The following is a 12916-nucleotide window of genomic DNA, read 5'->3' on the forward strand; positions in this document are numbered from 1 at the left end:
CTGTTTATGCATAGCAAGGCCTGAATCAACCTGTTTCGTTTCTGCATCTTCATTAAGGTCAGAATTCGATTTCCCTAATTCATGAAATAGTTATGTGCATATTGTAGATCTTTCATTGGTGGTTAATTTGAACTTTAGATCATTGAATTCCATGGAGAAATGAATTAGTTATGTTAGCTTGAAGTTTGATATGTGAAAATGTATGCGTGCGATTTGCTGAATATATGTTGATTCATGTTAAACCATGCCTGGATTTGTAATGTGTGATGGAAGATCTATCCAATGATGTGTTCATTTTGCATTTTTGGACACTTTTGTTCTTGAGCCTCAAGAACACGATGAATGTTGATGAATATCCTAGGGTTTTCATGTTCAGAATCTGTATGATCTTGTTTAGCGCTTGGCTGCATGTTTTTAAGTGTTTGTCTCCATGCATTGGTCCACGCTGTCGCTGGCTTGGCATTATGATTGGCCCTGAGTGTTTCCCACTGCCACATAGATTAAATGAAACGGTGCGTTTCATTAGGAAACGCGCCTAGTTCAAATGCGTTCTCACTTCGATTCCCAGCGCATGACATTTCCAAAATTGCCTTTGCCTTTTATTTCCTTATTCCATGCCATTCATGTATATGCTTCATCATGTTTTTTTTAATTTTTCATTCACTTCCAAAATTCATAACTCAATGAATATTGATCCAAATCATGTGTGGATTTTTGCATCATTCTCCTTGTTGTGTCTAGTATTTTTTGGTTATTTTTTCAGAAATTGTGCTCGGTTGGAAATTTATTTGGCCTAGGGTTTGTTAACATGTATCTTTTCTTGACCTTGCTTGCCATATGCTTTGTGAAATGATGAGTTTTAATCCAATGCTCTTGAAATTTGGTATGCTTAAACTAGACATCTTGCTGGTCATTTTGATGTTGAGTTTGAATTTTTATCATTTGTGGTTGTTGAGATATGATCTGGTTAATGTAGGTGTGACAATGTGTGTCACACCTTTGCTTGCTCAATTTGATGATTTTCTTTGCCATGCCAAATAAATGCAAAATGATGTGATCTTTTGTATAATGCTTCTTCTGGATGTTGAGGTTGATCATGAATTTTTGTGGAATATTTGGATCCATTTCTAATTTGTTTGATATTTTTCTTTCTGGTTGACCATGTTTGGACTTTTGAAGAGTGTTGAACTTCCATGATTTGTGAAATGCTGGTTGTGTATCCTATGAATGTGAAATTTTGCACATTGTTTCTAGACATATTGAAGGTTATTGTGGCTTTGGTTTGAGGTCTTTAACATTTGCCAATTCTGTTTTAGGCTTGTGTTAAGTTGATGTATCAAATTGTGTCCTATTTGAGCTTGTTTGTGCTTACCTTTCCTTATGGAATTTGTTTGTCATGCTTAAACTTGTCCAAATGCCTTGATTTTTGGTGTGTTGATCATGCTATGTGTGCTGTTTAGCCATGATGTTTCTTGGGATTTATTGAATCATTTTTGAATTGATGTGCACTTGTTCATTTTGTTGCTTCAATGTGCTTTCAACTTGCATGCCTTGCCTTATTGGATTTGTAAAATGAATTTGGTTGGTGCTATTGACATGAGACCTTTTGGATTGTGTTCTCATTTGATTGAGCTTGATTCATGTCAATTTTCATGTTCTGTTTTGAATTATTTCTCCCTCTTTGACCCTAGGCCTTGTCCTAGTGGTTGGTGCTTATGTTTGAGCTTTGTTTTCAGGATGAGAAGCATATGGTCATGAGGGGATTGATTCACATTGCTTGAGTTGGATTATTTGGTTGATATTGACTAACCTTGACTTTTTTTGTAGGTGGCTCTTAGCTCATTTGAGTTGAGCTTGTGGCTTGCACCTTGTTGCATTGCTTATTTGACTATGTCTGTTGACTGTTGACTATTAATTATCTGTTTAGTTCATTTGACTTGTGTACTGATTGAGCTGGATTGTTTTCAGGTACATTACTTGCTTAAGTTCATTGTGAACTTGCTTTTGCTTTGCTTGGTTGCTTAAGCATTGAGGTATAATCTCTATGACTTCATGTAGTATGGAAGACCTGTCTTGTTACTTGGGCAGGCACCTGTCTGAAGCCCTCCTTAAGAGGCAATGCTTGTGTTTGTTTATCTTTGTGCCAAGCAGGAAAAGACCTCTAAGAGGCAATTGGCAGATACAAGAGATTTGCAATCCATCTCCTGCTATTCTGTTGAGTCATCCCTTTGCTCACACACCTTGTGTTGATGCATTGTGGATATTAACCCCAAGATCTTTGTTGAGTCAGTCACATGTGGATAGAAGAGTTCCTGCTTTCTAAACTCCCACACCTTCTATTTGAGTCATGCTCTCCCAGGCCAGGGATAAGAGCTGTGAGGCACACCCCTCACTTCCCATTTCATCTGCTTCACCCTAACTCTCAATGTTAGGGTTAAGAGCTAACATCACCCGATTCTAGTTGGTTTGTGTGTCACAGCCTAACCTTGTGTGAGCCCACTTCGTTTGTATATAGTGTGTGCTATTTGTGTGTATGTTCGCTTTGCTTGTGCTGTTTAGGTTTAGCTTGCTCCCTGTGCAAGTTAGATAGCAACCTTGACCTAGGACCATGGTGAATTTGCATGATAACTATTAGGCTCGAGTTAGTCTCCCTTCTAGTATGTCATTCCCCAGTCTCTGGTTAGGCTAGTCCTTTGTCCCTGTGTAGGGGAACTACGTCGCCCTGATCCTCATACCAGATGAGGTACGTAGGCAGGAGATGAGCTGATCTCTCCGGGCGCCCTTTTCGTTTTGTCTTGTGTGTGTTAGGAGATGGATGTAAGACCAGCGATTGGCATTCCGTATCCTATTGTTGTGTGTTTGGAGTCCGATGTAAGTCCAGCGATTGGCATTTGGTTTCCAGTGTGGGTGTGTTTGGTTCGGAGTCTGATGTAAGTCCAGCGATTGGCATTCGGTTTCCATGTTTGCCTGTTTTGTGTGGAGTCTGACGTAAGTCCAACGGTTGGCAGTCGGTTTCCTGTTTGTGTTTTGTTTGGCGTGCGTTAGCCGAGCTACGAGTGCTCTGATTCTTCTCTGGTTAGAGAAGATACGTATGCATAGGATGCGACATCCTAGCGAGCACGTTCCCCCTGTCCCGAACTACGTCGACTCTGATGTCTGTGCCTGACAGACTACGTAGGCCCAGGATGCGACATCCTGCCGAGTTAGTTTTTTTTGTTTTCCTGTGTCTCTTTCAGCCGGTGTTTGTTTGAGCAGTTTTAGCAACCTTTATCCTTCCTTTTGTGCGTGGATCCCGTCGAGTACGACGGATGCGTAGGGGTGCTAATACCTTCCCTTCGCATAACCGACTCCCGATCCCATCTCTCTCTGGTCGCGAGACCATGTCTTTTCCAGGTTTACTTCGAGCGTTTCCTTTCCCTCTTTTGGGATAAATGACGCACGGTGGCGGCTCTGTTGTTTTGTTTTCCCGCCGGTTTTTCGCGTAATGCGACAATCTGCTACTACGTTTTCAGTTCCTTTTTATCTTTGATTTCCAAATCGAACTCTTGTAGCAACAGGATCCACCTTAGGAGTCTAGGTTTAGCATCCTTTTTTGTTAAGAGGTACTTGATAGCAGCGTGGTCGGTGTAAATGATTATTTTGGCTCCGACCAAGTAAGAACGAAACTTATCTAGTGCGAACACTACTGCTAATAGTTCTTTCTCGGTTGTGGCGTAATTCATTTGTGCTTCATCTAGAGTTCTACTTGCGTAATATATGACGTGAAGCTTTTTATCCTTTCGTTGTCCTAAAACAGCGCCCACGACGTAATCACTGGCATCACACATTATTTCGAATGGTTCATTCCAATCTGGTGTCTGCATTATGGGCGCGGAGATCAATGCTTGTTTAAGCGTCTGGAATGCTTCTAAACATTTGTTGTCGAAGATGAATTCAGCATCTTTCATCAATAGTCCGGTCAAAGGTTTAGTTATTTTAGAGAAGTCTTTAATGAATCGTCGGTAAAAACCGGCATGTCCTAAGAAGCTTCGTACTTCTCTCACAGTTTTCGGAGGTTGAAGGTTTTTGATTACCTCTATTTTGGCTTTGTCTACTTCAATTCCTCTATTTGAGATGATATGTCCTAAAACAATTCCTTCTTGTACCATAAAGTGACATTTTTCCCAATTAAGTACTAGGTTTACTTTTACACATCGTTCCAGAACTTTTTCTAGGTTTTCAAGACATTCTTCAAAGCTTTGCCCGCATACGGAAAAGTCATCCATAAATACTTCCATGATATTTTCGAGAAAATCGGCGAATATTGCCATCATGCACCTTTGGAAGGTTGCGGGAGCATTGCACAAGCCAAATGGCATTCCTCTATAAGCGAAAGTGCCAAAAGGACACGTGAATGTTGTCTTTTCTTGGTCATCAGGATGAATTGGTATTTGAAAGAAGCCTGAGTAACCGTCTAGATAGCAGAAATGAGAATGTTTTGCTAATCGTTCCAACATCTGGTCAATGAATGGTAGAGGGAAATGATCTTTTCGGGTTGCTTTGTTTAGTTTCCTATAGTCAATGCACATTCTCCATCCCGATTCGATTCGTTTGGTTATAGTTTCCCCTTTTTCATTTTCAATAACCGTTATACCTCCTTTCTTCGGTACTACGTGTACAGGACTAACCCATTTGCTATCAGATATAGGATATATGATACCTGCCTCTAATAACTTGGTTACTTCCTTCTTCACTACCTCACTCAGGATAGGGTTCAGTCTCCTCTGATGTTCCCTAGAGGTTTTACAGTCTTCTTCTAGCATGATGCGGTGCATACAAATAGAAGGACTTATTCCTTTAAGGTCGGTGATGTTGTATCCTAGTGCGGTTGGATATTTTCTTAAGATATGCAAGAGTTTTTCGGTTTCGAGTTTTCCTAGGTCTGCATTAACTATCACTGGTCGTTCAAGTTCTAAGTCTAGGAATTCATATCTCAGATTTTTGGGAAGTGTTTTCAGGTCTAGGGTTGGTTTCTTAAGGCATTGCGTAGGATCCGGTGTTATTGCTAAACATTGGTTGAGTTTGTCTTCTACAAGATAGTCAGACGATTTGTCCTTTTCTAACTCTGTTTCTTTTATGCATTCTTCGATGATATCCATGAAGTAACATGTGTCATCTATTGCAGGTGCTTTCAAAAATTGGGAAAGAATGAACTCAATTTTCTCTTCTCCTACTTCGAAAGTGAGTCGTCCTCGTTTTACGTCTATGATCGCACCGGCAGTTGCTAAGAATGGTCTTCCCAGTATAATGGGTGTAACTTCATCTTCTCTAATGTCCATAATTATAAAATCAGTTGGGATGTAGAATTGACCTATGCGCATGGGAACGTTTTCAAGAATTCCTACGGGATATCTAACAGAACGATCTGCCAATTACACAGACATTTTATTTGGTCTTAATTCCCCCATTTCAAGTTTCTTGCATATGGATAAGGGCATAACACTAATACCGGCTCCTAAATCGCATAAGGCTTTATCTATGACAAATTTTCCTATGTGACAGGGTATAGAGAAACTACCTGGATCTTTAAGTTTAGGAGGCATATTCTGGATTATAGCGCTACATTCAGCAGTGAGTGTAACAGTTTCGCTATCCTCAAGTTTCCTTTTATTAGAAAGAATTTCTTTTAAGAACTTAGCATATGAGGGCATCTGCGTAATAGCTTCTGTAAATGGAATTGTGACGTTTAACTGTTTCAGTAGGTCAACAAATTTTTTAAATTGCCCCGCATCTTTGGTTTTAATAAGCCTTTAAGGGTAAGGGATAGGTGGTTTATAAGGTGGTGGAGGTACATAAGGTTCTTTCTTTTCTACGGTTTCCTTATTACTCCCTTCCTTTTCCTTAGGTGTACTTTCTTCCTCAATTGACTTCTTAGAGTTTTGGTTTTCATTTCTTGGATCTACTGGTCCTTCCACTTCCGTTCCACTTCTTAGTATGATTGCATGAGCGTGGCTTTTCGGGTTAGGTTGGGGCTGTCCAGGAAATGCACCAGTTGGGGCAGCAGTAGGCGCTTGTTGTTGAGCTACTTGTGATATTTGTGTTTCCAGCATTTTGTTATGGGTAGCCAAGGCATCTACTTTACTTGCTAGTTGTTTGATTTGTTCACTAGTGTGTATATTCTGGTTTAAGAAATCTTTATTGGTTTGCTGTTGAGAAGCTATGAAGTTCTCCATCATTATTTCCAAGTTGGATTTCCTAGGAACATTATTGTTAGGTGTAGATGGGGTCGGCTTTTGATATCCAGGAGGTATAGCTGGGGCTTGATTTGGAGTTTGTCCTGGTGCGTATAAAGCATTATTACTCTTATATGAAAAATTAGGATGATTCTTCCAATTTGAGTTATAGGTGTGTGAGTAGGGATTTCTTTGAGCATAATTCACTTGTTCTGCTTGGATTCCTGTTAGGAGTTGACAATCAGTAGGAGTATGACCTTGGATTCCACAGACTTCGCAATTTTGAGTTGCGGCAACCACGGTGGTTGGAGGTGATACATTCAAACTTTCAATTTTCTGGGCAAGGGCTTCCACTTTTGCATTAACATGATCAAGGCTACTTATCTCGTACATGCCACTTTTCGTTTGAGGTTTCTCTACCATTGCTCGGTCGCTTCCCCACTGATAATGATTTTGGGCCATGCTTTCGATAAGTTGATAAGCATCGGCATAAGGTTTATCCATAAGTGCACCACCTGTTGCGGCGTCTATTGTTAACCTTGTGTTGTACAAGAGACCATTATAGAAGGTATGAATCACTAACCAGTCCTCTAAACCATGGTGTGGACAAAGTCTCATCATGTCTTTGTATCTTTCCCATGCTTCGAAAAGAGACTCGTTATCTTTCTGTTTAAATCCATTTATCTGGGCTCTCAACATAGCTGTTTTGCTTGGAGGAAAATATCGGGCAAGGAAGACTTTCTTCAACTTGTTCCATGTGGTAACTGAGTTGGAAGGAAGAGACTGAAGCCATCTTCTAGCTTTATCTCTTAACGAGAAAGGAAAAAGGCGAAGTCGAATTGCCTCAGAAGTGACACCATTAGCTTTAACAGTATCATCGTATTGGACAAATACGAATAAATGAAGGTTTGGATCCTCGGTAGGATTTCCAGAGAATTGATTTTGTTGTACTGCCTGCAACAGAGAAGGTTTAAGTTCGAAGTTGTTTGCTTCGATTGCGGGTGGAGCAATACTCGAATGCGGCTCATCTTGCGATGGAGCGGCGTAATCTCGAAGAGCACGAGCTGGTTCTGCCATCTCGGGTATTGGTGAAGGAAAAAGATTTTTGAGATCAGGAATTTCGATAGGAGGGACATTGTTTGCAGCACGATATTCCCGAATTCTTCGTAAGACTCGGAGATATAGTTCGATGTCGTTGATTCGTAAGTAGAACGGCTCGCCTTGTGAGCGAGTGTGTGGCATACAAATCAACGAAAGAAAGAAAAAAAATAAAAATGCCTTAGTCTCTACAGCGTAACAGAAGAGTTACGATATCGACTAAATAAAAGTCTCCGGCAACGGCGCCAAAAACTTGATCGCGACTTTATGAGTCGAGTTGGGGTACTAACTGCAAGTGCACAGTTCTATCGCGTAGTTTTAAAAGATATCGATCCCACAGGGACTTATGAATCGATATACCGTTTTCTAAGGTTACTTCGTAAAGCTAAGGCGGATGATATTTTGATTGTTTCGGGGGAAAAGTTAAAACTAAAACTAGATCTAAATTAAATATCAATTAAGCGGATATCGGTATGTAGTTCGTCGTAATTAGGGAGTCAAATCTTCGTTGGTTTCTTGGTTTTAAAATAAATCTTTTCAGTAGACACTATTGATTAAAAGCCTTTTCTCAAACTCTCGCTCTGTTGAATAGACTATGACTTTATATTAACGTAGCTGTCACTTATTAGTTAAGTCCAAAATCACCTTTTGAAAACAATAGAATCTATAGAAACTCTTTTTAAGAAAATACTAATCGTTTAAACACCCTCGTCTCAAACTCTCGCTCTGTTGACTTAGATTATATAATCAAATTCAAATGCTTAACTCTCGTCCTCACATTTAACTTTTAAAAATACTTTTTGAAAAAGATTAGAATTTAATTAACTCTAAAAATTGCTTTCGCCCTGATCTAGAATTAATGTTCAATTTACACTGTCCAGTTAAAACCTTAAACTTTCGCTCTATTGATTTTAACTTCTTTAGTCTTTTACTCTCGTACAAAAACCTTGGTATTAAACTTGTAAATTGAGACCATAAAAAGAGTGATTTTATTTTTAAGCATAATTAAACCAACTTAGTTTTGATTCCTTCATTCCGCTTACTTTACATACCGATACCTAAATAAATTAGCCAGACATGCTAAACAGATCTAAACAATCATCAAGCTTAAATAGAAACATCTTAGGCAAATAATGTAAATAAACAATAAAGCAGGGCATATATAAATTCAAACAATAATTAAAGAACCTGAGTAATTAATAGCAGTCTTGAACACTCCACCACAGACCGGTTGGATTTGTTCTTGAACTCTTCAATCGGACAGGAAAATAAAAGTGAAAGAATAAAAAAACCTAGGGTCTAACGTAAGGTTAGATCCGGTAAAAGATACACAATAGTTTCCGGTGTAGAAACTATTGTGTGAAAAATTAATTAAGTGCTGAAAGCTTGACTGAAAAAGAAAATTGAAATTGCAAAGAAAAGTAAAAACTATAAAAAATAATGCTGTAAAGTATGCTTGCACGGCTGGAAGAGAAATAGCACGAAGAAGAAAGACGGCCGAGAGAGAGCTGCAGGGTTTGCCAAAAGCCACTATTTATATTACTGACTTTTTGTAACGGTTTCCAAAAGCTTTCCGTGTAAAAATCCTCACGTTCCAATAGTCAAGCGTAACAATAGGCTTCAACGTGCCTCTGTTGCGCTTCTGAAGCCAAAAATATAGGAGAATGGTGTGACGTCCGTCACACCATGTGTTACGCTCGTAACACAAGTAGGCAGGGCGTGACGCTCGTCACACCTTGTGTGGCGCTCGTCACAGGCGCAACGCCTGTGCTTTTGGGCTAGGCTTTGGCTTGGTGGAATTTGCTTCTTTTCATTTCTTTTTGCACCTCCTTTTCTTCCTTTTTCACTTGTGCTTCAAATAAACTACCTGAGATAAATAGGAAGCAAAATACCAAGTAGTATCGAATAAAATGAAATAAATTGAAGTGAATAATAATTAATTTAATTAAATCGAGTCCTAGAATGTGATATTATTTCATGTTATCAATGTCATAACAATAACTATAAATTAAACCGCGCTGCTTTCATACTACTACAAGCATAATAGCCTCGATTTTGTTTAAAAAATTGTAAGATACTATAAGATATGGATTAGCCAATTAAAAAGGTAGAAATAGATATATCACAACAAGAGTAAAAACAATGACATACTACTAAAGATAATGAATAACCAATTAATAAGATGAATAGTTAATATTAAGAGCAACTGAATGTTGGAAAAAACCAGAAATAGAGTGGTGAAAAACAGTGTTTGGGAAAGATGAAGGTGATAATGTGAATAGAGAGAGATAGAGAAATCGAGAGAGATTGAGAGAATCGAATCATATGGCATTAACCTTTCAACTATGACATACAATGTCTATTTATAGGGTACAAATTGGAACCACAAACAGGCCCAAGAATAACAGAAAAAAAACAGAATTGCAAAAACAGCTTATTTCCAAAACAACTTATCCAATAAGCCGTTTTCACTGCAGTGCTTTTTAAAGCTTCTATCAAGCATTTGAATTATTAAGGACTTCCAATACACCACCTTAATTCAAATGCTTCACACTCATCATGCTCAACTTCTTCACAAGTCTCTTGAACACATCACTTGTCACGCCTTTCGTTAACAAGTCCGCGACTTGTTCTTCGCTTCTGCAGTACCCTAAACGCAACTGTCCGGAGCTCACCAATTCTCTCAAATAGTGGAATCGCATTTCAATATGCTTGATCCTCCCATGTGCTATGGGATTCTTAGCAAGGTTTATCACTGAAATGTTGTCCACAAGTATCAAAACAGCCCCATTTCTACTGCTGTCCAACTCCTTACATAGATTCACCAGCCACACAGCTTGGCATGCACACATCGACGCTGCTATATACTCGGCCTCGCAAGAAGAGAGGGCTACAACCGGTTCCTTTTTCGAACACCAAAAGATTGGTGCCTTACCGAACATAAAGAGATACCCCGTCGTAGACTTTCGATCATCCTTATCTCCGCACCAATTGGAATCGGTGTATCCGAGTAACTCACAACTTCTGCCCATGTCGCTTGCCGGAAACAAAATTCCACAACCAAGAGTATCTTTCACATATCTAAGGATCCTCTTAACTGCTGCCAAGTGTGATACCTTCGGCCTCTCCATGAATCTACTCGCAATACCGACACTAAACGCCAAATATGGCCGCGTATTGCACAAGTAACGCAATGATCCTATCAATCTCCGGTATTGAGTAGGATCCACATCTTGTTTTTCTTCACTCTTAGACAGCTGTAATCGTGTCTCGGCTGGTGTTGTAGCAGCATTGCAATGCTCCATATCACACCTCTTCAGAATTTCTATAGCATACCTTCTTTGGTGCATGAGCAGTCCCAATTTTGTCCTTTGGAACTCTATGCCTAAGAAGTATTTCATGATACCAAGATCACTCATTTCAAATTCCTTCATAAGCTCTCTTTTGAACTTTGAAATGTTCTTTTCACAGTTGCCGGTAATCAACAAATCGTCCACATAAAGACAAAGAATGATTACTCCCTCACTTGCATCCGGTTTCACATAAACTCCATGTTCGGATACGCATTTCTTGAAACCAACATCGCTAAGAAATCCATCTATGCGTTTGTTCCAAGATCTTGGAGCTTGTTTCAAACCATAAAGTGCCTTCCTCAACTTATAGACCTTTACCTCTTGATTTTTGATCACAAAACCAGGTGGCTGTCTCACATATACCTCCTCATCAAGTGGACCATTCAAAAACGCAGATTTGACGTCCATTTGATACAACGGCCAACTGTTGTTATTTGCCATCGCAACAACTAACCGAATGGTTTCATGCCTTGCAACTGGAGCAAACACTTCATCGAAGTCTATCCCTTCCTTTTGCAAAAATCCCTTCGCTACTAATCGAGCTTTATGCTTGATTATCTCGCCTTTCGGATCCACTTTCACTTTGTAGACCCACTTCACACCTATCACCTTTTTACCTTTCAGTAAATCAACCAACATCCAAGTACCGTTCTTCTCAATCGAATTCAGTTCTTTTTTCATCACACACATCCACTTTGGATCGCTTAATGCCTCCTCCGTATTCACCGGTTCGGATTCGGCCATTAGAGCGAAGTGAATAAGATCACCCTCATTGTTGATCTCGCTATCTCGGAATAATTCACAATCACGGAGTCTTTGAGGCAATCCTCTTTACCTTGTTGGTCGTCTACTTGATTCACCTGTTTCGGTTATAAAAGGTTGCTGTACAGTACCTTCAGCAGGCTGAGAATTCAAATTTTCCTGCATGAAATCGATTTCACCTTGAGGCAAATCGATTTCAACCTCACCAGAACCAGTTCCAGCAGCTCCAGAATGTTGATTTTCCTGCATGAAATCGATTTCATCTTGAGGCAAATCGATTTCCTGAACTGATATGGCAGATTTTCTGCTGTCAAACTGCCGAAACTCATCCACGATCACATCTCGACTTATCACAATCTTCTTGTTACTCATATCAAATAGCTTGTAGCCTCCGGTAGGATGATAACCAACCAGCTACATCATTTCACCCTTGTCATCTAATTTCTTTCGAATCTGACCCAGAATATGTCGAAACGCTACCGAACCGAAAACACGCAAGTGACTCAAACTTGGCTTGTGTCTACACTATACCTCTTCTGGAGTAACCTTGTCCAGCTTCTTTGTAGGACACCTGTTTATCAAATAGGCAGCTGTAGAAACAGCTTCTCCCCACAACTCTTTCGGAAGATTTTTCGCTTTCAACATGCTACGCACCATGTTCATAATCGTCCGATTTTTTCTCTCGGCAACACCATTTTGCTGAGGCGTATAGGGTGGTACAACCTCACGCACAATACCCTCATCGTCACAATAACTCCCAAATTCCCTCGAAGTAAATTCTCCTCCTCCATCGGTTTTGAGAATTTTGAGTTTGTGACTACTTTGTCGCTCAACCATGGATTTAAATCATTTGAACATATCAAACACCTCATCCTTCCTCTTGATTAGATAAATCCACAGCTTCCTACTGAAATCATCAATAAACGTGACAAAGTATCGGTTACCTCCATACGAATTGACTTGCATCGGCCCACACACGTCCGAATACACCACCTCAAGAAGATGCTTGGTCCTATGACCTGTATCCTTGCTGAAAACACTCTTGTGTTGCTTCCCTTGAACACATTCAACACACAACTCAGCTGGAACCACGATTCTTGGCAGCCCGGTCACCATACCATGTTTATGCAACGCGTCGAGGTCTCGAAAATTGAGATGACCAAGACGGTAATGCCACAACCACTCCTCACGACTTGCCGCTGTAGCTAAACATCGATGCTCCATTACTTTCAATGCTATCTTGAAAGTTCGATTGGCAGCCATCAGTGCTTTAAGTACCAAAACTCCCTTTCGGTCCAAAACGCGCAATACCTTGTTTTCCATGCGAATAATGTAATCTTTCTCGAGTAGTTGGCCAATGCTCAAGAGATTACATTTGATTCCTGGAATGTACAGCACATACTTGATCAATGAACGACCACCATCTTTCTTCACGATCAAGACATCTCCAACGCCATCGGCGAATAACGTCGTATCATCGACAAATTTCAC

At 39.8% G+C, this 12916-nt stretch overlaps 1 non-coding gene across 1 annotated transcript; it reads left to right on the forward strand.

Annotated features, from left to right (window-relative positions):
* The first annotated feature begins 6804 nt into the window (after positions 1–6804).
* LOC127099724 (small nucleolar RNA R71) lies at positions 6805–6911 on the forward strand. The gene has a single exon (XR_007794199.1). It is a non-coding gene; the product is annotated as a small nucleolar RNA R71 (small nucleolar RNA).
* Positions 6912–12916: the final 6005 nt, after the last annotated feature.

The sequence above is a fragment of the Lathyrus oleraceus genome, chromosome 6 (genome assembly GCF_024323335.1).
Source record: "Lathyrus oleraceus cultivar Zhongwan6 chromosome 6, CAAS_Psat_ZW6_1.0, whole genome shotgun sequence".
NCBI classification, from domain to species: domain Eukaryota; kingdom Viridiplantae; phylum Streptophyta; class Magnoliopsida; order Fabales; family Fabaceae; genus Lathyrus; species Lathyrus oleraceus.